At 40.4% G+C, this 26,176-nt stretch overlaps 1 protein-coding gene and 1 pseudogene across 5 annotated transcripts in view; one reads left to right on the forward strand and one right to left on the reverse strand.

Moving 5' to 3' along the window:
- CCNY (cyclin Y) overlaps window positions 1-26,176 on the reverse strand; it is a 235,079-nt gene that overhangs the window by 182,355 nt on the left and 26,548 nt on the right. The window lies entirely within an intron of this gene.
- On the forward strand, window positions 3,424-4,185 carry LOC112921558 (EP300-interacting inhibitor of differentiation 1-like; annotated as a pseudogene).

The following is a 26,176-nucleotide window of genomic DNA, read 5'->3' on the forward strand; positions in this document are numbered from 1 at the left end:
AACTTTTTTAAAAAATAAAATTTTATCATGAGATTGCAGCAATTCAAATATAACAATAATGAAAATATCTAAAATATTGCAACAAGCAGTATCAAAATGTGACACAGACACAATGTGAGCAAATGCTGTTGGAAAAAAGGTACCAATTGACCTGATCAATGCACGAATTGCCACAAACCTTCCATATGTAAAACAAAACCAGAAACAACCGCCACCCCCCCCCCCCACACACACACACACGGTTATTTGTGAAGTATAATACAGCAAGAGCAGTAAAACAAAGTATGCCTATATATAAAACACCAGAGAAATAAAGACCTCAAATAAGGTCTCTTTGGACTTTAAAATTCAATTATATATACCAGACTGGAAAGAGGGCTCAATTCCTAGGTGCAAATCAGGAGCAAGGCAAGACATTCCAGAAATAAATTCAGACTACCAATCATCTCTCAGAGTGATCACTGCATAACCGATGCCTTACACATAAATGTTCAATGACTGGATGTCAGACTAATTCCAAGCATTCATTACAAAGCACAAACCAAGATGGGACGAGCACTTCCAGATCCAAGCCCCAAGGATCTAAGACTGGTGTCTGGCCTAGGAAATAACCTGAATCTTTCTTTCTTTCTTTTTTTTTTTTTTTTTTTGAATCTTTCTATTCTTTGCAGAGGAGAGACCAGTAAAAGGCACAATGGTGAGAACTGATCCTGAGGGAGGCACATACCCAAAAAATGTTATATAAGTTGAATGAATTCATACCACTAATGATTCTAAGGCTTTCTGGGGGAATTTTACATTCAAAAGATGGAAGAATGGGCATTCATAATTAACTCTATTTCCTGACTATTCAAATGAATGAGTGAAATGTCAGCAAAACTTAGAGATCTAGTATAAACCAGGAAAAACACGACCAGACAAGTACACTTTCCACCAAGCTGGAATGGAATGTCTATTTGCATGCACACAACATAGAATTTATAAAATTTTAAAGACAGTAGAAATAGTTCAGATGGACCAAAAACGAGGGCAGAGTGATTCCAGTACCTTGGAAAATGACATAATTTCATTTGAGAAAACACTGTAAGAGTCATGATCCGTTTCTGAATGACCCCAGTGAAGTCACCTTCTGAAAAAGACAAATCACAACCTCTCTTCTCTACCTCCAAATTACCCTCAAAGCAGCACCTTCCTTTCCACTAAAGCAATGAAAAAGTAAAAGCAAATTTTAACAGATGTTTTGACTTTGACATCATTTAATATTATAATTCCTCAATATTACAAACATATAACTATATAGTAGACTGTTAAATTCATGGCCTATTGGCTTCTAAAACACACCTTTCCATGTGTAACCTATGAATACAAGAATTTTCTGAGTTCAAAAAGTACTATCACAAAGCAGTCCTCCTCAATCTACTAATTCGTGTGCTGTGTAACCTGCTTTGTTGGGACAGTATGACTGCTCCCCTTCCTGCATGGTGAAAGGAGGTTTCAAATTCTCTGACAGTTGGCTCCACCGACTGCTGGCCCAGATTTACTCATTTCCTAACAACCTCCCGGGTAAAACAGGGCTGGGATGGAGACAGAGACAAGCAAGAGAGAGCTCTCAGAAAAAGAAAGCAATATCCCTGCATTTGTGGCCTTTCTATACCACTTTCTCTTCTTTTCCCACACACTACACTTTGTTCCCAATAGTCTAACACTCTAAATCAGCTAAAATGCCTAACTTTATTATGGGAGAGGAAATGTGCAGTTACAGGATACACAGAGCTGAGATCATACAGTTATAGTCATAGCTAAATCCAAAAGTCCTTCCAGCTGCTCAATCACTCCCCTAGAATCAAACTGCTAGTTGCTGGGTCCCTGGAGAAAGATGTCTTTGCCTATAATACAGTCTGGCTCCACTTCTGATGTTTGACTGCTGACGGTTTTTAAGACCTAGCCCTCCCTGCTTCCCTTTCTGCCCCACTTATGGACAAGCTGGTAAGGGCCCCCTCCTTTGACACAAGCAGGAATTTCAAACCACCCAAGCCCAGGCAGGCAAGGAAGACTTCAGCCAAGCTCATCTTCTCTACACAATAAAGCCAAGCCAATCTCTTTTCCCTGCCCTCAGACAACACTCTCGACCTACTCAACACCTGCCCCGTGCTCCTAAGATTCATTTTGTAAGTGGGAGTCTTCTCAGCCTCTCCTGGTATGCAGGTGGTCTTATCAGTTTTTCGACACATGAACCAAATTCTGGGTAGGGTCCCTCTGACCTCTGCAGAGTGGCAACAACATTTCCCCCCAAAAATGATACTGATACTCCTGATACTCCTGACTTCAAGTCTGCTCTAAGGTAGCCACTTAGCACACCAACTCCTCCAGTGTCTAATTAAAACAAGCAAGCATCCACTAGGAAGCAGGAGGCCTGAGGACTGGTACCCATTCCACTACTGACTAACCACATGCCTTTAGATTAACATTTCTGAGTCTCATTTTCCACACCTATAAAACAAGTATAGTAAGATCATCTCCTTGTCTAACTAGTATGATCATTGTGGGACCCAAAGGGTCAGGATGTAGGACATCACACTGAGGATCAATGCCTACACATACCATAGTTTCCAGTAGTGGGAGCCCTTCTGTCTCAATACATCCTGCATTCCAGCTCTCTGCCCAGCACCCAGCTCTGCTCTTCCAGTTTCCTCCAGGTTCCCTTCTGTCTCTCTCCAAAGGCTTTCATAGGGAGCTACGAGTTCACTAAAACAAAAACCAAAAAACCCTCCTAATGAGTCTCTCTCTCACAACACATACACAACTTAGCATAAGAAGCAACCAGAGGGATCCCTGGGCGGCGCAGCGGTTTGGCGCCTGCCTTTGGCCCAGGGCACGATCCTGGAGACCCGGGATCGAATCCCACATAGGGCTCCCGGTGCATGGAGCCTGCTTCTCCCTCTGCCTGTGTCTCTGCCTCTCTCTCTCTCTGTGACTATCATAAATAAATAAAAATTTAAAAAAAAAAAAAAAAAGAAGCAACCAGAGAGGACTCCAAGCAAGCCCTTCTAGGAAGTTAGGTTACTAGGTTAGCATACGGATTAACACCAGACAAAATCTCTTCGTTTATACAATAAAACACTGAAGATCACATATCTTATCACAGCCACCAAGGCCAACATCTAAGGTCCCCTTCCAACCCCTAAGCCCTTTGGAGGAAGAGAGTTACTTTAGTCACATCACAGAGAATCCACTTACAAAGGAAAGCAACGTTCTCCACTTAAAACAAGATCTGTAGTAAGGAAAAGCTCAAAAGCCAAGTAGATGTCCATTTTGAAAAATCTCAATACGACAACAGTCACCTCCAGGTTAGTTATCCAAATAGCATGGTTGGGATGAAGTATACACAAAAACCCTTCCAAGAGAGTTTGGGCTGCTAATACAATGTCGGAACTGAACAAGCTGTCCAAGCTGTATGAAGAGAGCAATGACCTGCAGATGGATGTGATGCCCAGCGAGGGTGACCTTCCGTAGATGGAGGTAGGTGGCGGTAGCCGGGAGCCATCCCCGAACCCCTCCCGCCACAGGGCCCAGCCACAGCTGGAGAAGGAAGGCCCAATGGAGGAGGAGGCGCAGGGGGACCGAGGCCTTGCTCACCGCCCTGGGGAGCAGCCAGGCCAGCTCGCCAGCCCTGACGTCAAGAGCGAGGACTATGATGAGGAATTTGATGACTGGGAGGACGACTATGATTATGTGGAAGAGGAGCACCTACGTGGTGCTGGCTACAGAGTATCAGCGGTCCCGGAAGAAGCCAACAAGATGTTTCTGAGAACAGGGGATCCCTGGGTGGCGCAGCGGTTTGGCGCCTGCCTTTGGCCCAGGGCGCGATCCTGGAGACCCGGGATCGAATCCCACATCGGGCTCCCGGTGCGTGGAGCCTGCTTCTCCCTCTGCCTGTGTCTCTGTGTCTCTGCCTCTCTCTCTCTCTCTCTGTATGACTATCATAAGTAAAAAAAAAAAAAAAAAAAAAAGATGTTTCTGAGAACATCCAGAGCAAGAGAAGCAGCCCTAGATGGCGGGCTTCAAATGCATTATGAGAAGACCCCGTTTGATCAGTTGGCTTTTATCGAAGAGTTTTTTTCACTTATGGTTGTCAATCGTCTAACCAAAGAACTCAGCTGTGATGCGATTATTGACAGAGAGTAATTAAATGCTGTTAAAAGAGGGGAAGCTACTCGAGGACTCAACATTCTACTATCTTATGGGCTCATTCCAGATAGATAGTAACGGTGCCAAGGAAAAAAGTTGATCTTCAAAGAAAATTTTGGGGGCAGCCCTGGTGGCTCAGCAGCTTAGCGCCGCCTGCAGCCCAGGGTGTGATCCTGGAGACCCTGGATCAAGTCCCACGTCAGGCTCCCTGCATGAAGCCTGCTTCTCCCTCTGCCTCTCTCTCTCTCCTCCCTGTGCATTCTCATGAATAAATAAATAAAATCTTAAAAAAAAAAAAGAAAATTTTGTTGTGCAGAACAGAATAGGGCAGTGACTGCACAGTTATGAAAAAGAATGAAGAAGAAACATATTAGGACTGTGGAAATCTGTTTTCAAGAATGTTCCTGAAACACCTGCGGCTTAAGACTTTGTTACTGATCCCAATTATTTTGCTTGCATTGGGGAAAATACCTTTCATATTTCACTATAAGGAATGGTTTTGCAAGAATAAGTTATAACCAAGCCAAACTGCCAGTACAAGACCCCCACTGATACCAATTACATGAGAAAAAGTAGTAACATCCAATTTAGGACACAAAATGTCTGAATCATTTGGACTGAAAGCCTACTTAGAGAACTCTGACGGTTCCACTTTGTGGTCTGTCCAAGCCAGTGTTCAAAGGCTAAATTTTTAGTGTAAAATAAATTGGGTATTCTTCACTATCCCAAAAAGATAAACCCAAGAAGAAATATATATCATGTGTGATATATCTCAAAATGTGTTTTCAAGAGCATCTGAAATTTTGTTTGTATGTGTATCTTGATCATTTATAAAGCTACTATGATCTATAATTCAAGAAAATTTGTCTTATCATTTTTAAAATTCAAAAATTAAGACGTCCATAGTTTCAAAGTTAGACATTGAAATGTATGTGAAAGAACAAACTATTTCTGATACTCTTACATACTAGAGAAGTTGTTTTACTTGCTGTTTTTCATTTAACTTACAGGTGAAGGACTTTGGTTGAATTTCATAATATAAAAACTGTTAAAGTGAAAAGGTCAAGTAAAAGGACTGAACAATTAAAGTTTTAAAACTTGCCCAGAGGGATCCCTGGGTGGCGCAGCAGTTTAGCGCCTGCCTTTGGCCCAGGGCGCGATCCTGGAGACCCGGGATCGAGTCCCACGTCGGGCTCCCTGTGTATGGAGCCTGCTTCTCCCTCTGCCTATGTCTCTGCCCCTCTCTCTCTCTGTGTGTGTGACTATCATAAATAAATAAAAAAATTTTTAAAATAAAAAAAATAATAAAACTGCCCAGAAATCCACCTCAGTATCTGAAGTTTCCCTCTGTCTCCTCCTCTAATAAAGCCTGTCATTGGTTATGCACCAGCATTTGGGATAATAAAATTTCTTGTTCTGGCGGGGGCGGGGGGGGAACCCTTCCAACTCTTTAAAGGTAACTTATAAACAGTACTCAGGAACATTTTGTCAACAAATAAAGAAAAAACACTGTTTCAAGAGCTTCTGACCTTCTCAGAAGTCAGGTCTTAATGTAAAAATGGACCCAGGTGAAACCTGTCCCAGCTAAGGTACATGCTATGTTCAGGCCAACGCTACTCAACCTCCTCCCCTCTCAGCTGCTCCGCTGCAACACTGTACAGAAATCAGCCAGGACCTGTACTGCACTAGCATCTGCATTCTGTCTAGTCATCCAAATGGACAGGGGAGCCAACTCCTGGAAAGAGCTGACGGTTGGAAATTGCACTCTGTCTGCCTCAGACATCTTCATAAGCTCAAACATCACTCACGAGAACCCCTGACAGCGGCTGCTTGGGTGGTTCAGTCAGTTAAGCACGGACTCTTAGATTTTGTTTCAGCTCATGATCTAAGGGTCATAGGAGCCCCACATCAGGCTCTGCGTTCAGCACAGAAGCTTGTCCATCTCCCTTTAACTCCTCCCTCACTCCTTCCCCACCCCTGCTCCCTTGCACTCTGAAATAAATAAAATCTTTAAGGAAAAAACCCTTGCAGGTAGGAAAACAGCCAGAAGTCAAATATGCAAATTCTTCAGTTACCTCATGTCCTTCAATATCAAAGTTATCAAGAAATCACCAACTGGTGATCTATACATTCAATAAAGCAGCCTCTCTTGCACCTTAGCATCCAGCACAACAAGTAGCTATTTAACATGCCCTCCTTCCAATCCTAGCCCACAGGAGTTCATGTATTAATCTCATATTTATCAATGCCCAAATCCCCCCTGGGACACTATGTCCAGTACTAGGGATGAAAGAGAATAGCATGGATCAAAGACAACAAACATAAATAATACAAGACAATAATATCAGTTGGATATATATACTTAATATCTATTATGTGCTAGTCCAGAGTTCTCAAAATGTGGTCTCTGGATCCCTAAAGGTCCCCAAGAAACGTTCAGGGGTTCTGCAAGGTCAAAACTATTTGCATTGCAATACTAAGACTTTTTTTTTTCCTTTTCACTATGTTGATGGCTGCAGTATTGGTGTAAATGCCAGGGGGAGTAAATCTGCTGACACCTTACACGAAGCCAGATAGTGACACCAAACTGTACCAGTAGTTATTCTAATTCTTCACATCACGCACTCACAAGGGAAGAAAAAAAGGTCAGTTTCACTTAAGAATGCCCTTAATGAAGCAGTAAAGATTATTTTATTAAAGCTCTAACCCTGAGTGATTATCTTTTTAATATTCTAGGTGAATATTATGAAATGGCAAGTATTTCAATGGTCACCTTGAAGAAAAGCACCTAAGCAATTATTTGGGTTGTAAGCTAACCTAGCCACTTCTTTCACATTCTAACCTGAAAGAACAAATGATAAACCATGCCAATTCAAGCTTGTGTACCTGTTAATTTTTGAGAAAATATTTGACAAAGGAAGCCTTTAAATTTTTTCAAATGCTTAAGGCCTGAGCTTTCTCCTAAACTCAGAATTCTTGAAAACTCTTATCTGCCATCACAACCTTAAAACTTCCCAATACTAAGACTTTTCTGATGAGATCAGTGATGAATCAAATATAATTTTAGATAAACAGATTAAATATGTCAACATTAAGAAGATCTGCCTAACTTAATAAGCTAATATTTTCTAAATGATCCAAGCATGGTGTCAGGAAATCTTGCATGGGGGAACCCTGAGTGGCTCAGCAGTTTAGCACCTGCCTTCAGCCCAGGGCATGATCCTGGAGTCCCGGGATCGAGTCCCGCATCAGGCTCCCAGCATGGAGCCTGCTTCTCCCTCTGCCTGTATCTCTGTCTCTCATGAATAAATAAATAAAATCTTTAAAAAAAAAAGTCTTGCATGGGTAAAATATCCACTTTGAGTACAAACTAGATTAATAAATTTTAATATAACAGAACAAATGGTTTCAGATTCCACACTGTAACTAATCTTTAATAAACTACCACCTGTCAATTTTTGTTACAGTATCAAAGAATATCCACATTATGTAAAAAAGACTAAGAAAAATACTCCCAATCCCACGGCTAATATTATATTCAATAGTGAAAGGTTTTCCTCCAAGATCAGAAAAAAGACAATGGTGAAGAAGTAAAAGATCTGTACACTTAGAACTATAGAACGCTTATGAAAGAAATTGAAGAGGATACAAAGAAATGGAAAAGTATTCCATGCTCATGGATTTAAAGAACAAAAATGGTTAAAATATCTATTACTACTGGGGTGCCTGTGTGGCCCAATTGGTTAAGTGTCTGACTCTTGGTTTCAGCCCAGGTCATTATTACATGGGTCATGGGATTCAGCCCCAGGTCAGGTTCCACAATCAGCAGGGAGCCTGCTTGAGTCTCTCCGTCTCTCCCTCTGCTCCTCTGCCCCTCCTCCCCACAGGCCCACACATGCTCCCTCACACTCTCTCTCTAAAATAAATAAATCTTAGGGTTCCTGGATGGCTCATTCGGTTAAGTATCTGCTTTTGGCTCAAGTCATGATCGCAGGGTCCTGGGATAGAGCCCCATGTTAGGCTCCCAGCTCAGCGGGAGCCTGCTTCTCCCTCTACCCCCTGCTCATGCGCTCTCTCACATGCTCATCTCATCGTAAGTAAGTAAGTAAGTAAGTAAGTAAGTAAGTAAGTAAATAAATAAATAAATAAATAAATAAATAAATCTTGGGACACCTGGGTATCTGGGCAGTTGGGCATCTGCCTTCAGCTTGGTGATCCCAGAGTCCTGGGATTGATCCCCACATTGGGCTCCCTGCTCAGTCTGCTTCTCCCTCTCCCTCCCTCTGCCTGCCACTCCTCCAGCTTGTGCTCACACTCTCCTGTCAAATAAATAAAAATCTCTTTAAAAAAAAAAAAAACAAAACCTAAGGTTTACATGTAAAAAAATAAATAAAAAAAATTTTTTAAGATTTTATTTATTTATTCATGAGAGACACAGAGGGAGAGAGGCAGAGACACAGGCAGAGGGAGAAGCAGGCTCCATGCAGGGAGCCCGACGCAGGACTCGATCCTGGGACTCCGGGATCACGCCCTGGGCTGAAGGCAGGGGCCAAACTGCTGAGCCACCCAGGAATCCCCAATAAAGTCTTAAAAATAAATTAAATGAATATTTTTTAAAATATCTATACTACCCAAAGCAATTTACACATTTAATGCAACCCCTATCAAAATACCACAAGCACTTTTCACAGAGCTAGAATAAGCAATCCTAAAATTTGTATGGAACCACAAAAGACCTCAAATAGCCAAAGCAATCCTGAAAAAGAAAAACAAAACTGGAGGTATCATGATTCTGGATTTCAAACTATATTACAAAGCTTTGGTCATCAAGACAATATGGTACTGGCACAAAAACAGACACATAGATCAGGGAACAGAATAGAGAACCCAGAAATGGACTCACAACTGTATGGTCAACTAATCTTAAAGCAGGAAAGAACATCCAAAGAAAAAAAGAAAGTTTCTTCAACAAAAGGTGTTGGAAAAACTGGACAGTAACATGCAGAAGAATGAAACTGGACCACTTTCTTACATCATACACAAAAATAAATTCAAAATGAATGGAAAACCTTAATATGAGATAGGAAACCATCAAAATCCTAAAAGAGAACACAGGCAGCAACCTCTTTGACACAGACCATAGCTACTTCTTACTAGACACGTCACCACAGGCAAGGGAAACAAATGCAAAAATGAACTACTGGTACCAAGACACCAAGACAAAAAGCTTCTGTATAGCAAAGGAAACAATCAACAAAACTAAAAGGCCGCCTACAGAATGGGAGAAGGTGTTTGCGAATGACATATCTGATAAAGGGCTAATATCCAAGATCTACAAATAACTGATTAAACTCAACACCCAAAAAAACAACCCACTTCAGAAATGGGCAGAAGTCATGAATACACACTTTTCCAAAGAAGACTTCCAGATGGCTAACAGACACATGAAAAGATGCTCAACATCACTCATCATCAGGGAAATACTGGCTCCATCCCCTGAGCCTTCAAAACACATAAGCATCTGCCATTTGGGAAATAAAAACAGATTGTCACTTTCAAATCTCACCAATGAGTGATCTGTCCTCATTGCTGCATCCTTTGTTGACTTTAATGTAGCAGTTTAGCTTCTGTTTCCATTTAAGTCTTTAAGAAACACACCACAGTACCATTAATAGCATACTGAATGCAGTGGGATTTACTCAGCCTTCACCAACTTACCTAAAACACTCAATACTGTTTATCATACTCTTCATCTTGAAGTTCTTTCTTCCTTTGACTTTTGTTGCTGCTTCTCCTGGTTCCTATCCTAACTGACCGTCCTTTTCTGTCTCTCATTCCTCCACTGGCCTTCCAAACCTGGAGACTAAATTCCCAAGGCCCAGGGCCAGTGCCATAGGAATAATTACATCTCTGCCAGTCCTGATCCTCCCTAAGCTTAGTCCCACACTTCAAACTGTGGGAAGGAAAAACAGGTGTTTTTCATGACTGGTACAGACTCAGTTTGAAAAAGGCAGGATAGGACCTGCAGAAAGGCAGTTTATGGAGGACATCTCATGCCAGTGAGGGTTAGTGAAGGTCACTGAGGAGGGAAATGACTTGTTCAAAGTAATGTCTGCAGAAAGTTAGCCTGGCAGGATGGTGAAGGATGGATTTAAAAGCAGAAACAGAGGCAAGGAAGACGACTGAGTCAAGCCTTGGAAAATAAAAACAGGAACTAATATAACAATAGTGGAAATAGGAAGGGGAGGTTCTTGAGAGTCCAAGTTGAATGAACAAAGAAACATTCGCTGTCCAGGTCCCCTCTCATCAATCAGCCAGTCCCTAACAGGTATCACCTTCCTTCTGTGTCCCTTTCACAGGGGTGGGGAGTGGTACTACCACCATCACCCACATACAGTCCCTGTTTTGAAGGAACACATAGGGCAAGTAGGCAAGAAGGGAAAAGAAATCCAGACTCTTTTCTAAAACTTCATAAAACAGTACGTAAAATAAGCTCATGAGATAATCAAAAATGAACAGGGTTTCTACCCAGGATTAGATAGGAAATAGTAAATCTAACGAAGAAAAGTAGTTAATAGGGAAAGTAGGAAGTACTTCACATTACCTGGCCAAGTCTCTAGAATAACTGCACAGTAATAAAAACAGAGCAGAAGACTGAATCATTATCATCCAAGGTCTATAATTAGCTAAATTTATAATTACAGTGTTCAATTTAGGCTTCATACTTAGCCCACTTCCAGGCACACAGCAAATATAAATCCCAAAAGAATATGTGGGGTAACTCACTTCCTCTCTATACTCTCACCTGTGAAATCCTGGGATTGATCTGTGAGGCTTGAATGAGCTATAAGACAAAGAGCAAATCATCTGCACAATTTACTGAAAATACATGTTTCCCAGTCCCAAGCCTATAAATTCTGAATTTAGAAATCTGTATTTTTAGGTAACTCTGATGGTATAAGTGTACAGGTCACACTTAAAAATGTTCTTAGGGATCTCTGGGTGGCTCAGCAGTTCAGCACCTGCCTTCGGCCTGGGGCGTGATCCTGAAGTCCCAGGATCAAGTCCCATGTCGGGCTCCCTGCATGGAGCCTCTTCTCCCTCTGCCTGTGTCTCTGCCTCTGTGTGTGTGTGTGTGTGTGTGTGTACGTGTGTGTCTCATGAATAAATAAATAAAATCTTTTAAAAAAATGTTCTTAAAAGTGGTCTGCAGAATTTAAAGTTACACAGGTCAGAATTCAAATGTAGTTTCTAAGGTATTTGGTTACCTCTAATCTAATAAAAATATTGACTTCTCTGAGGTCCAACTTATAAAATACGTATGTGATAATGTGTAGAAGCAGAAAAATACTCAATTGTACATTAGTACACTTAATTTCAGGAACACATTTCAGTTGCAAATGTTTATATATCTTCAGCTCAGCACAGTAATAAAAATCCTATGGAAATCTTAGGCAAAATAAACTCAACAAGGGAAAGCCCAATGGAGCAGTTTTCTCAAAAGCATATATTAAGCTAACAACTCATTCTCTTAATTTATATTTTCATAATTCTTTACTATAAACAATTGATTTCTTCCGTGTTTTCTGAAAGCAGGAATCCCAAGTTTTCAGTGATTATTGAAACAGTTCTATTTAAGTCTTGCCAGAGACCACAGCTTTCCTAAACTCTGTCAAGCCTTTTACCCTCGGCTTTGCAAATGTGATTAACAACAAACCTACCTCTAACACCAAGCCATGTATACCCTTAATAATTTGGCCGATGCTTCTGGAAGGATTAAAAACAGAGCTGCTGAGTTCAAGGTCACAGGCAGGATCTCTGTCAAGGCTCATTGTCCCTGCTTTGTCCCTCTATCCCACTGATACCCACATGGAAGGCATCACCCACAGTCACCAGTACTTAATATACTCTTTACTAATCTTGTCCACAATACCCTGCAAAGCCATTTCTGCCTGATAATTTATTAGCTTTTTATATGTTTAGCACTGGACTACTTCCACAAAGCGAACAGGACAGATTTCCATGATGTCAGAACACCAGTAAGTTCCTCAAGAGAACAGGCAGGCTACCACTACTCCATCCTGTACACCAGAAAAGTAGAACACTGAATGATTTCTGAATATAAACAGCAATAAGATCTCAGAATTTAGTAGTGGAAAGCACACCAGTTTGCAGTCTGGAAATCTGCTCATTGAGCCCAGCCTTATGACCTCAGATAACTCTGAGCCTTGATTAAAGAGAGTCCAGTAAGATGATCTCTGAGGCCCCTCTGAGGATCTAAAATCTATGATTCTCCATCAAAGTCTTCTTTAACACCAACTTAAAAGGGCACTTCCCATGCCTGCAGGAAGCCTGTCCCCACCCACAGGGCCAATCTGTGGAGCAGTCAGTGCTCCAAGGCATCACTCAGCTCCACCTCGGAGGAGCACTCTGAAAATATCATAAAATGAGGATATGAGGCTGTTCTACCACACACCTGGGAATGGCAGAGATATGCCTATGACAGTTGAAAAGAGTATAAAATGAGTACCCCAGCCTATCATATCTATGAAAATAACAAGTACAGATAGATGAACACCTGGTAGCTGAGAGAAGGAAAAAAACTCAAGACAATTTCATATAAGAAAAACTCAGAATAATAGCGTAGCAATTCAATTTTAAAAGCTCTTTTCTGCAAATAAGGAAAAGACCATGATTTTCCATTTTTTGCAGTAGAGTACTTTCTACAAATCAGTGCTAGCCAGGAGGATAGAAACTTGAACCCCAGAAAATATACAAGACTTGCCCAAGGTCATGCAGCTAAAGACTGAGTGAACACTGTACCAGGTCTCCCAGTTCCTGGTTAGGTATTTTTCCACTACAGGACTGCCTTCCCAAATCAGCAGTTCTCATCTTTGTCATAATGACTTCTAGGCAAAAGGATCACAGCCTCATCTGTGATCAATTCCAGACTCTAGCCATCTGTACTTATAAGAGTTCCTTTAGAATGTGCACCTAAATCACTCTCCCCATGATTTTACCCACTTCCTCATATTGATACAAAGATAAACAAACGGCACCCTCTAAGTAGTAACTAAGCATTTTAAACCAGCATCTATACTCTAAAGTTTTAAAAAGGGTATTGGGGGGCTGTATGTGGACTGGGAAAAATTAGAGGTCCCCTAAAAGTAGGTTTTGTTCAACAGAATTTTTAACTTCTAGTAACTGAGATTTGCCTTTTTCTGGTTTACAAAAATGATATTTAAATGGCAGAGCTGTGAAAATGTCCATTTATATAAGTGTGCCCTGACAACCATGCCCACTTCCCGACTATACTGCTTAAGACAGAAGATGCGTTCTGGCAAACAGCATGCGACTTCTCCAGAAGAGGCCACCTTCCGGAAGCCAACGTCTCTCAGAACTGCATTCCAGACATGTCTAAACTGTCCTACATTGTGTTTGTTTTACTCTGTAAAATCCATGAGATTTAAGCTCCTGTTATCTCATAAGAAATGACTCTCACTTATCCTTATTATTAACTAGTATTTACTAAGTGCTTCCTTTGTACCAAATACTTTGTCTTTACTTTTATTTTTATCCCTAAAACAATTCCATGAGGTAGATATTTTTATTATCCTCATTTTACAGAAAAGGAAGCTGAGGCTGAAGCAAATTAAGTAAGAGGCCCAAGTTCTCACAGCTAACACATGGTAGAGCAGAGATTCTAACCTGAAATCTGACTGAGGAGATCCAGCTTGTGACCCCTGGGTCTTCTTTTCAATAAGTTAGAAGCTAAGAACAGCCAATGATACTGAGAAATATTCCTGTCTCCAGACAGGAATTCTAATTTCCCTCCTTTTTTAACTCCCTCTCCAATATAACCTACTAAAAACTCCAACTCAATCATCAACATCACTCCCCTGCTGCGAAAAAACATTCCTCACTGCCTAAGAATAAAGTTCAAATTCCCTGGCTTTCCACACGGCCTCAGACGATTTCTCCAGTATTCCCTCTTCACTTCCATATGAACCTTTTACAGTGCCAGAATTACTCTCTGAAACGCTTGCTTCAAATTCACGGTATTCGAAAAATAATTACTGGGCACCTACTGCTTATCACTTAATTTCATTACTTTTTGTTGAGCATCGAATAGTACTAGCACTATGCTAGACTCTGGGCTATAATGGTAAACAGAAAGGACTCGGCCTCTGCCCTCACAGAATTGTGAAGCAAGCCTTATTCATAATATCCTCCATCCTTGGAAAGCTCATTTCATCAATTTGATGAATTGATCAAATTCATCATTTTCCATCTAGGTTCAGCTTGAGCCCTCCTCCTCCTTCTGATTGCACCCATGGTTTTCCTCCTCCAAAGTGGGTCTCGTGGCCTGCAATGATCACACAACACTATCCAAAAGTACCTCTGACATTCCTCTACAGCTATATCACACTCAGTAATGAGCATGAAGCATGGCACAGTGCCAGGTGAATTCAAACATGTTAATCCATTTGCCTCTTCCAGCTTTTCATAAAATAATGATTTTGTAACTTTTCACTGTAAATCTTATTTCCCACATAAATTCTCTATTCTTTAATGAGCAAGTGGTTATTCCCATCCATATACAGCCCTACATTTTCATATATTCAGTACTTATTAAAAGAAAAGATCTTTTCATTATCCATTCTAAAGTTTGAGGATTTCATCTCCCTGCTAGTAATCAGGCACTGTCCCAGGCTGTTTTAGTATAGGTTCACTTCTGCCACAATTTTAAAATTAGTACTTAAAATAATGCAAGTAAATAAGCATATGTAATGATGTGCTACATAATACATCATCCGGGAAATGCATATTAAAACAACAATGAGATACCACCACTACACACTACCACTACCTAATAAAATGACCAAAATACAAACATTAATACCATCAAATGCTGGCCAGGCTGTGGAACAGGGACTCTCATTATTAACAGAACAGTGGGAATGCACAATGGTACTCTGGAAGACAGCTACTTTGGAAGACAATTTGGTGGTTTCCTACAGAACTTAAGATATTCTTACCATACAATCCTGCAAGCTCTCTTCTTAGTATTTACTCTAAGGAGGTGAAGACTTACCTCCACACAAAAACTTACTTGCAGATGTATACAGCACTTTTTATTCATAATTACCCAAACCCTGGAAGTAACCAAGATGTCTTTCAGCAGGTGAATGGATTAATAGTGATACATTCAGGAGATGGAATATTATTTAGCACTCAAAAGAAAGGAGCTATCAGCCATGAAAAGACATGGAGGAATCTTTAAATGCATATTACTACATGACAGGCCAAGGGCAGGCTTACTCCAAAATGTACCACTTTGGCATACTGATTACTCAGAATAAAAGGTACTTAACAGACATCCTACCTAAGAATATTCAAACCCTCTTCTGTCCCCTAAAAGCAGGCACTAAATCCCCTATGGAAAAGCTACCCTCCTTGTACTAGGAGCTAAAGAGACATCCTTATCACCAGGGATGGGACATTTAGAGCCCAGAATGCTGTGCAAACAACCCTTGTTACTTTTTACTAATTTACTACCCCTGCCCAAACTCTGCTTAGAATTCCTTACTAATTGACATTCCCAACATTGTTTTCTTTGTCCTGTCAATTCCTTGCAGATTTATTGTCTTCTTTGTCTGAAAAGTATAAAAATTGCCTCGGTCATTTCTTTGGGTCTCAATGTCATTATTGTGCCTCTGTGCACATGTAATAAAACTCTGGTTATTTCTCCTGTTAATCTGTCTTGTGTAAATTTATCTCTTAGCCCAGCTGGAAGACCTTAACAGATAGAAAGGAATTTTTCCTTCCCTTCAAAACCAATCTGAAAAGGCTACATACTGTGGGATTCCAACTATGTAACATTCTGAAAAGGCCAAATTATGGAGACAGTAATAAAATGAGGGGCTGCCAAGAAGTGGGGTGGAAGGAAAGAACAAACAGAAGGTGCAGAGAGGGTGTTAGGGCAGTGAAATATTCTGTACCATAATATGGTAAGAATGGATACGTGTCATTGTACATTTGTCCAAAGTCATAAAATACAGAACACCAAGAGTGGACTCTAAGATAAAGTATGTGATTATGATGTGTCAGTGTGGGCTCACCAACTGTAACAAATACACCACTCTGGTGGAGGATTTGATAATGGGGGAGGCTATGCATGGAGAGGGGAGCAGGGAATATCAGAAATCTCTGTACTTTCTTCTCAATTTTGCTGTGAACCTGCAACTGCTCTAAAAAAAGAAACTCTTTAAAAATACAGATAAATAAAAAATAACATAGGCCACTTTCTTTTGAGAAGCCTCTGAACTTGAGACCTTTCTCAAAAGTAAGATAAAAGAGCATCCTAACCAAAAATGTGAAAGAAAAAGGTCTCCTTTTGTCCCAAATGTAAAAGCAGCACTGGTTTTCAATGCCAAACTGGAGACAATGACCAGAGAGTTGGCTAACTACAGCAGAAGATGTGCCAGCCTCATAAATACCAGAACACTGTGCTTAGGTGGGTTCTCCTACCAGAGAAAGAGCAGCACCAGTGCCCAGGGCAAGAACACAGAGCCATGTTCCTCAACCCATGAAGAAAGGGCTGAAGGGTTCCAGACCTGCCGTCCCAGGAACCAGGTGTCTCTAAGTGACACAACAGGTAGCATGTACAGAACCACAAGCAGAGAGAATGTTGGCAAGAGCTCCCAATGGACTAGTCAAATGAGCTTCAACCTTGCTCTACGGAGGCCCCTTTAAAGATATCACCCCAATGTCAACCCAAAAATTCAGGGTCACTTTTTTTTTTGCCCTGAATGAAGCAGAAAAAATAAGACAAAATATTTATAAATATGTGGATGCTACTTTAGAGAGGACCTTTGTATAAACATTGAACCCCTAAAAAGTTTCTCATTCTGATGAACCACCTTTCCCAAATGCCAATTCAGAGGGTACACTGGCAAACACTGTGGGGAAGGTGGGAGCAGTGGCAACAGGGAGCACTTTGGCAGTGTACATTAAACAAAACAAAAATCTAAATAGCTACCTATCCTCTGAGTTAGAAATTCTAATCCTAAGAATTTCCTAAGGAACAAAGCAAAGATGTGGCCCCAAAATGTATGTGATTAGTCTTCTAAGAATTTTATGTAATATAAAAGTTGTATGTAATATAAAAAAGGATAATTAGATAACAGAGTCTAAAAATGATGAGACAGAAATATGCTTATTGATATGGAAAAGTTAAAATGAAAAAGATGGAAGTTTTGTAATGGTACCCTAAAGGTACCTCTCTCCCAAGGTACCCCACAGGCAAGGAAACAAGTAACACTGTTTCCACAGCAAGTCAGTTAAAACCCTTTTAGTGGAGATTTTATATCGAACACTGGACAATTCAGTTACCCTATGAAGATCTCTGTCCATACCCCTTCCATCACACTGAAACCGCTATTCAAAGTACACCACTCAAGAAACTAGCAATGTCAGCCCTAGACCTGTGCTATCCAACAACAGCCGCTAGCCATATATGGCTACATTTAGATTCTCTAAAATTAAATAAAACTTAAAATTCAGTGCCTCAGTCACACTACCTATATTTCCAGTGCTCAACAGCCACACAGGCTGGTGGCTACCATATTAGATGGCCCATATGGAACACTTTCCTCATCACAGAAATTCTACTAGAGGGCAGGTCCTACAACAAGAGAAAGGAGTAGGCTCCAGGAAGAAAGAATGGAAGGGAATGCAGCCCAAACCTCCACTAACCATAGCAGGGCCTATATATATACAGCAACTGCTGAAAAACCTCAAACTCCCATCTGTTAATAGAGATGTCACCAGTAACTTAAACATGAAATATGCATCTAACTGAAATCCTTTGAAGTGGAAACATACAAATGTTAACCTTAGTCCAGTGATATGTACATGGTACAAAAAGACTTCTGTACTGTTCTTGGGAATGAATCCCATCCATTTCAAAAATAAACAAAACTTCATTTCTTAAATTTAGATCTAAATCAGCATTAAAGCATTTGATCACTCAACTTGTACATGAAGCCCCAAATCACATGCTGCTTTTTGCAAAATAAAAGACTCTAATTTATTCTCAAAAAGTAAATCATTGCTGCCATCCCATCAAGAAAATATATGTGTAACAAGCTAAAAGGAAATCAATACTTTTAGAAAGCCAGTGAGCTCACTTATATGCACTTAGTGCACCTATGTACACAAACTGGTATCTTTGCATATTTCTACACAAATGGATACAGAAGATGAGACAAACTGGTATCTTTGCATATTTCTACACAAATGGATACAGAAGATGAGAAAAAACAAGTATGCATTTACTAAACATACTCTAACACAGCATCTCCATCCTCCTGAGATACATCAACTCTTAATTTTTCAGGTCAATTAACATGAACAAGGAATTCAACCATCTAAAAAGAGAATCTATTCCCATTCCCTACAACAGATAAATAAATGTCTTTTATCTGGTTTTGTGATACACTAATAATGCAATAGCTGATAAAAACAGCCTACCCATTTTTAACTTCTTTTGAAAGAATTTTCAGATTACAGAAGAATTTATAAAATTTCAGAGTTCCAATATTATATCCTTTACTCAGCTTCTCCTATGGTTAATACCCTATATAGGCAGGGTATAATCTTCAAACTAATATAACTAGCTAAAGATTTTATTTAGATTAATAATTATTTTCTTTTTATCTAATATTACACCTAACTGGAAATTTCTAACATACAATGATTAATGGGGGCAAAAGAGAACTGACAATTCAGAACCAAGGGAAGTTAACCAAAAACATCTCAACTTGCAATAGATAACCTGATGGCAGGTAATCCTGACAGTAACAACATAAAAACCAGAGACCATTTCAGCTCTTGTTATTTATTCTTCTGTGACTTTTAATTTGTGAAGTTTATAATTTATTCAATTGGTAGTAGGAAGCACAGAAATGTATCCTTATTTGTTAAGCACAGAAGAAATAAATCTAGGTTTTCTTTTGACCTTAAGATATTAACGCTGCAGTAAAATAGTCAACCACTCATTCTACCCATGTCTATATCATGAGGACAGTTAAAAATAAATGTGTAAATATATAGTTCTTTTTCTTTTCTAGCTAAGTATCAAATTTACATTACTCTTGTAGCTTTTAATTTCAAATGTCCTCCAGAGAAGATAATCAATGTCCTCCAGGAAAGATAATCTATCTTTATTTATACTCCATAAACCTCACCAGCTCAATAAACATTACGAGGTAAGTGTGAGATAGAACTGACTCTTAAATACGAAGCCTAGTGATAAAAACCTTTCACCTGTATTTAGAATTTTCCACCTTCTAAATAAAGCATTAATGTCCAAATTTCAGTATGATGCAAAATACATTTAGGGTGACTGTTAAACATATCCTAAATGTCTAATCTCAAAAGCATATATATATAGTGTACTTGGACTTATACCAGGACTAAGTGAACTCACAATAAAAAATTTCCACATTTCAGGGCACCTGGATGGCTCAGTCAGTTAAGCATCCAACTCTTGATTTCAGTTCAGGTTATGATCTCAGGGTTTTGAGATTGAGCCCTGTGTAGGGTTCTCTCTCTCTCTCTGTCTCTCTCTCTCTCTCTGCCCCTCCCCATCCCTGTGTGTGTGTTCTCCTTCTCTAAAAACTAAAAAAAAAAAAAAAAAAAAAAAAATTCCACATTTCAACAAGGCCCCAATTGTCAGAACCATTCGTCAGGGGCAGCCTGGGTGGTGCAGCGGTTTAGTCCCCCCGCCTGCAGCCCAGAGTGTGATCCTGGAGACCGGGATCAAGTCCCTGCATGGAGCATGCTTCTCCCTCTGTTTGTGTCTGCCTCTCTCTCTCTCAATAAATAAAATCTTAAAAAAAAAAAAAAGTACCATTCCTCAGATTTATGCAGCCTTTGCCTTGATTAAAGACCTCAAGTTGTAAAAGAAGATGGGTTTTTTTTTAAGATTTTATTTATTTATTTATTTATTTGAAAGAGAGTGTTCATGTGTGCGCACAAGTATGGGGGAGGGGTGGAGGGAGAGAGAGAAGCAGACTCCCCAAAACACTGGGAGCCAGGCACAGTGCTCCATCCCAGGACCCTGAGATCATAATCTGGGCCAAACCCAGATGCTTAGCAGACTGAGCCACCCAGGCACCCCAAAGATCTTTTCTTCAAAATGTAATAATTACATGACAGCGTTAATAGGCTAATGTCTAAAGAACCCATATTTTTGGGAAAACATAAAAATGGTAACTAGAGAAAATGAAGTACAAAAACAAAATTCACAGAAGTAAATTGCCTAATAAGCACACTAATGTAAGTAACATTTATATTAGAGCTTTCACATAAGAATTGAAAACTTTTTATATGAAAACTTAGAAAATAAAGGTATAATATAAATTTATAGGTATCTGCAGCCAGAACTGTCCGAGTCCTAATGAGAAGGCAGTAACTGGACATTAATCTGGTATCATAGGCAGTCCACAAGCCAGCAAAATGTGTGTGGTAATGAAGCAGGGAAAGCAAAAAATAGCATAACAGCTAAAGAAGAAAAAAATCAGTGGATATTTTATAAGCCCATTAAAAACAGGATATTTCAAAAAGGAAGAATGGTATATTGAAGTCAAATGGACAAGATAATTTGTTATAGATTTGTTATTAGATACCCATGATACTAATCACCACCCCATCAACAGCATCATCATAGCTACAAATCACTGAGAACCTGCCATGAGTCAAAGTCTATTCTTGTGTCTATCAACTCCTCTAGGTAGCTATTCTCTGTAATTTACAGAATAGTAAATTAGGGGCTGCAAGATTTCCCACAACCTTACTATGGGATCAAATAATTTGCCTTGAGTCACACAGAGCTAGTCTCACATCTCGGTTTTTCCATTTCACTCATCATTAGAATGACCTTGGGCAAATATTTTAACCTTTTAACTACTTAACTGTGACACTGTGTTACATCAGTTTTGTTATTTAAAAAAAAGAAATACTGTATTTATTGTAGATCATTTGTGTCATTGATGCAGAACTTTATTCTTTTTTTTTGCAGTACTTTATTCTTAAATAAAAGAACAGATTGCTTACAAATTTTTAAATTAAAAAATTCAAAACGGTTTAGAAAATCATCTTTAATATTTTACACTACTATGAATATGAATTCAAAGATTATCCTAATGATCTGACTCTTCTATCACAAAATATTTTTAAATTAGTTAAACACATAACATTTTTAACCAATTTAAAAACATATGTCTGGTGGTCAAAAATTGGCATATCTCATTACATGAGAGACAAATACAATGGAAAATTTAGTCAACTTTCCATTTTGGTGTTATGTAGAAAAATGGCAGCTTGAATAACCTAAAGACAAGAATTCAAAAAAAAAAAAATTGTTAAATGTGAGTACTTCAATCTCACACCTGCCTGCCTGTTCTCTTCTTCAGAAGGATGGGGAATATTGGGTGAAAGGGCTAAAAGACCAGAAGTCATATGAGATAAGAGATCAAAAATCTCAAACCACAAAAGCACTGTTAACATACATCTCTCATCAAGGAAACTAGTTATAAATCTGGATCCTCCCATCATCTCTTCGACACCAATCTGGGGATGAGAACATTCAGATCTTTCCACATTGCCTGGATTAGAAAATTCTATTAACAGCAAGTCTATAAGATGAATTTTAGAAAACCGGTTTATCACTTACCACTGAAAAAGACTGAATAAGCCTGCCTAAACTCAAAAATTTCACCTTCTCCCTTTTCAAAGCCAATTCTTCCTCCTTACTTCTCCAACCTCCCCTCACTACAACAGCATTCAGTCCCCAAAGATGCAGGGTCAACTCTGACTCCTTCCTTTCTCTTATACCATTAGGCACAAAATTATATTGCTGCTTCATTCATTTCTTTCAACGACGATTTCATAACTACTCAGTATCAGGTGGGTGGGGAATACAAAGACTTTTGTAAAGTCTGTGCTCTGACTCTTAGCACATTTGCACTGTCAGAGTGGGGGGAGGGGAGTATGGCAGCAGCAGGATGGCTTCTATGGAGAACTTCCTTTCCAATCCAACTATCCCACACTCAGACTTTCTCAGTGAACCAACGCCACTGATCTTTACTGTTTCCGATCTTTTCCCATTCCCATCTAGTTCTCATGTCTCCAACATATTAACCTTCGTAGGGCCACTTTGATCAAGTGAACCTACTACCCAAAAAACCTGACACTCCCTAACTTGGCATTCAGGACCCTACACATGAACTCGTTAGGCTGCGACAGGCCCAAGACTTGTCCAGACTATTATTCCCCTCTTCTGAGAATGAACTGACTCCATTCACCATGACCCAAATAAATCCTGTAGTTTCCCCACCTCTAGACCTTTCCTATTGTTATTCCCCATCTATCTGAAATGTATTACATTTTCACAAGAACCACCCACCCAAAAGACCCAGCCCAACCCATTCTTCCATGAAGCTATCTTAGATCACATGAGGCCAAAGGTATCTCTGCCACATTTGATATCTTACAGCACATGCTTTTTGGTTGATTTTAGCATCTACTTTTTTAACTAATGCAGTACTTATGATACAGTACCTTAAACGATAACGTGTATACTTCTCATCTTTCACAATCAGAATTTCACGACTTATTCAAATTTAGTGACCTGGAATCAGAGGCCATATCTCATGTATCTTTGTAATAACTTGTGTATTTAATAAACTATTATGGTCCTCAGTATATGTTCAATATTATTTTTTCATTAATCAATGAAGATTTCAGTAATCAAACTGACAATTCTCAAACCTACATTACAAATTACCCACATATACCTGAAAAATAACAAGCAGTTTTTTTTTTTAATTCCTACCTACTACTTGTCAAGTTTTATTCCTTTGCCTCAAAAAAATTGACCTTTTGAAATGCTTCCTAAGGAAATGCCTCCAAAGACATGAGAATAGGAGGAGGGGCAAGACGGCGGAAGAGTGGGGTCCCCAAATCACCTGTCCCCACCAACTTCCCTAGATAACCTTCAAATCATCCTGAAAATCTACGAATTCGGCCTGAGATTTAAAGAGAGACCAGCTGGAATGCTACAGTGAGAAGAGTTCGTGCTTCCATTAAGGAAGGAAGATGGGGAAAAAGAAATAAAGACACAAAAGGCCTCCAAGGGGGAGGGGCCCCGCGAGGAGCGGGGCTGAGGCCGGGGCGAGTGTCCCCAGGACAGGAGAGCCCCGTCCCGGAGGAGCAGGAGCTGCACCAACCTTCCCGGTGGAAAGGGGCCCGCAGGGAGTTAGAGCAGGACCCAGGAGGGCGGGGATGCCCTCGGGCTCCCGGGGACACTAACAGGCACCTGCGCCCGGGAGAGTGCGCCGAGCTCCCTAAGGGCTGCAGCATGCACGGCGCGACCCGGAGCAGCTCGGAGGGGCTCGGGCAGCGGCTCCGCGGAGGGGGCTGCGGGGCGGGAGCGCGAATCCAACAGCGCAGGCCCCGGAGCACAGGGCGCTGGGACACAGCCCAGGATCCGGCCTCCCCCGGGACAGGCAGAGGCCGGGAGGGCCCAAGACAGCGAGGACGCTCCTGCCCCGAGCCGAGCAGATCAGCGGCCCCGCCCCGGAGCCTCCAGACCCTGCAGACAGAGAGCCCCGGAGCTACTGCGGGAGCTGACTCCAGGGCTGCAGAGCTGGCCCCGCCACTGCGGTTGTTCCTCCTGGGGCCTCACGGGGTGAACAACCCCCACTGAGCCCTGCACCAGGCAGGGGCAGAGCAGCTCCCCCAAGTGCTAACACCTGAAAATCAGCACAGCAGGCCCCTCCCCCAGAAGACCAGCTAGACGGGCCAGTTCCAGGGGAAGTCAAGGGACTTAAAGTATACAGAATCAGAGGATACTGCCCCGTGGTTTTTGGGTTTTTTTCTTTTGTTTTGTGTTTTTTTTTTCTTTCTTTCTTTTTGATTTCTGATTGCTTCCCCCACCCCTTTTTTTCCCTCACCTTTCTTTCTTTTTCTTTCTCTTTTTCTTCTTTTTTCCCTTTTTTTTCTTCTTTCTCTTTTTACTTTTTCTCTTTTCTTTCCTTCTCTCTCTCTCTCTTTTTCTCCTTTTCCCAATACAACTTGTTTTTGGCCACTCTGCACTGAGCAAAATGACTAGAAGGAAAACCTCATCTCAAAAGAAAGAAGTCGTCTCTCCCACAGAGTTACAAAATCTGGATTACAATTCAATGTCAGAAATCCAGTTCAGAAGCACTATTATAGCTACTGGTGGCTCTAGAAAAAAGCATAAAAGACTCAAGAGACTTCATGACTGCAGAATTTAGATCCAATCAGGCAGAAATTAAAAATCAATTAAATGAGATGCAATCCAAGCTAGACGTCCTAACAACGAGGCTTAACGAGGTGGAAGAACGAGTGAGTGACACAGAAGACAAGTTGATGGCAAAGAGGGAAACTGAGGAAAAAAGAGGCAATTAAAAGACCATGAGGATAGATTAAGGGAAATAAATGACAGCCTGAGGAAGAAAAACCTACATTAAATTGGGGTTCCCGAGGGCGCCGAAAGGGCCAGAGAGCCAGAATATGTATTTGAACAAATCCTAGCTGAAAACTTTCCTAATCTGGGAAGGGAAACAGGCATTCAGATACAGGAAACAGAGAGATCCCCCCCTAAAATCAACAAAAACCGTTCAACACCTCGACATTTAATAGTGAAGCTTGCAAATTCCAAAGATAAGGAGAAGATCCTTAAAGCAGCAAGAGAAAAAAAGTCCCTGACTTTTATGGGGAGGAATATTAGGGTAACAGCAGACCTCTCCACAGAGACCTGGCAGGCCAGAAAGGGCTGGCAGGATATATTCAGGGTCCTGACTGAGAAGAACATGCAACCAAGAATACTTTATCCAGCAAGGCTTTCATTCAAAATGGAAGGAGAGATAAAGAGCTTCCAAGACAGGCAGGAACTGAAAGAATATGTAACCTCCAAACCAGCTCCGCAAGAAATTTTAAGGGGAACTCTTAAAATTCCCCGTTAAGAAGAAGTTCAGTGGAGCAATCCACAAAAACAAGGACTGAGTAGATATGATGACACTAAACTCATATCTATCAATAGTAACTCTGAACATGAACGGGCTTAATGACCCCATCAAAAGGCGCAGGGTTTCAGACTGGATAAAAAAGCAGGACCCATCTATTTGCTGTCTACAAGAGACTCATTTTAGACAGAAGGACACCTACAACCTGAAAATAAAAGGTTGGAGAACCATTTACCATTCAAATGGTCCTCAAAAGAAAGCAGGGGTAGCCATCCTTATATCAGATAAATTAAAATTTACCCCGAAGACTATAGTGAGAGATGAAGAGGGACACTATCTCATACTCAAAGGATCTATCCAACAGGAGGACTTAACAATCCTCAATATATATGCCCCGAATGTGGGAGCTGCCAAATATTTAAACCAATTAATAACCAAACTGAAGAAATACTTTGATAATAATACACTTATACTTGGTGACTTCAATCTAGCTCTTTCTATACTAGATAGGTCTTCTAAGCACAACATATCCAAAGAAACGAGAGCTTTAAATGATACACTGGACCAGATGGATTTCACAGATATCTACAGAACTTTACATCCAAACTCAACTGAATACACATTCTTCTCAAGTGCACATGGAACTTTCTCCAGAATAGACCACATACTGGGTCACAAATCGGGTCTGAACCGATACCAAAAGATCAGGATAGTCCCCTGTATATTCTCAGACCATATGCCTTGAAATTAGAACTCAATCACAACAAGAAGTTTGGAAGGACCACAAACACATGGAGGTTAAGGACCATCCTGCTAAAAGATGAAAAGGTCAACCAGGAAATTAAGGAAGAATTAAAAAGATTCATGGAAACTAATGAGAATGAAGATACAACCGTTCAAAATCTTTGGGATGCAGCAAAAGCAGTACTGAG

This window comes from Vulpes vulpes, chromosome 2 (genome assembly GCF_048418805.1).
Source record: "Vulpes vulpes isolate BD-2025 chromosome 2, VulVul3, whole genome shotgun sequence".
NCBI classification, from domain to species: Eukaryota; Metazoa; Chordata; class Mammalia; order Carnivora; family Canidae; genus Vulpes; species Vulpes vulpes.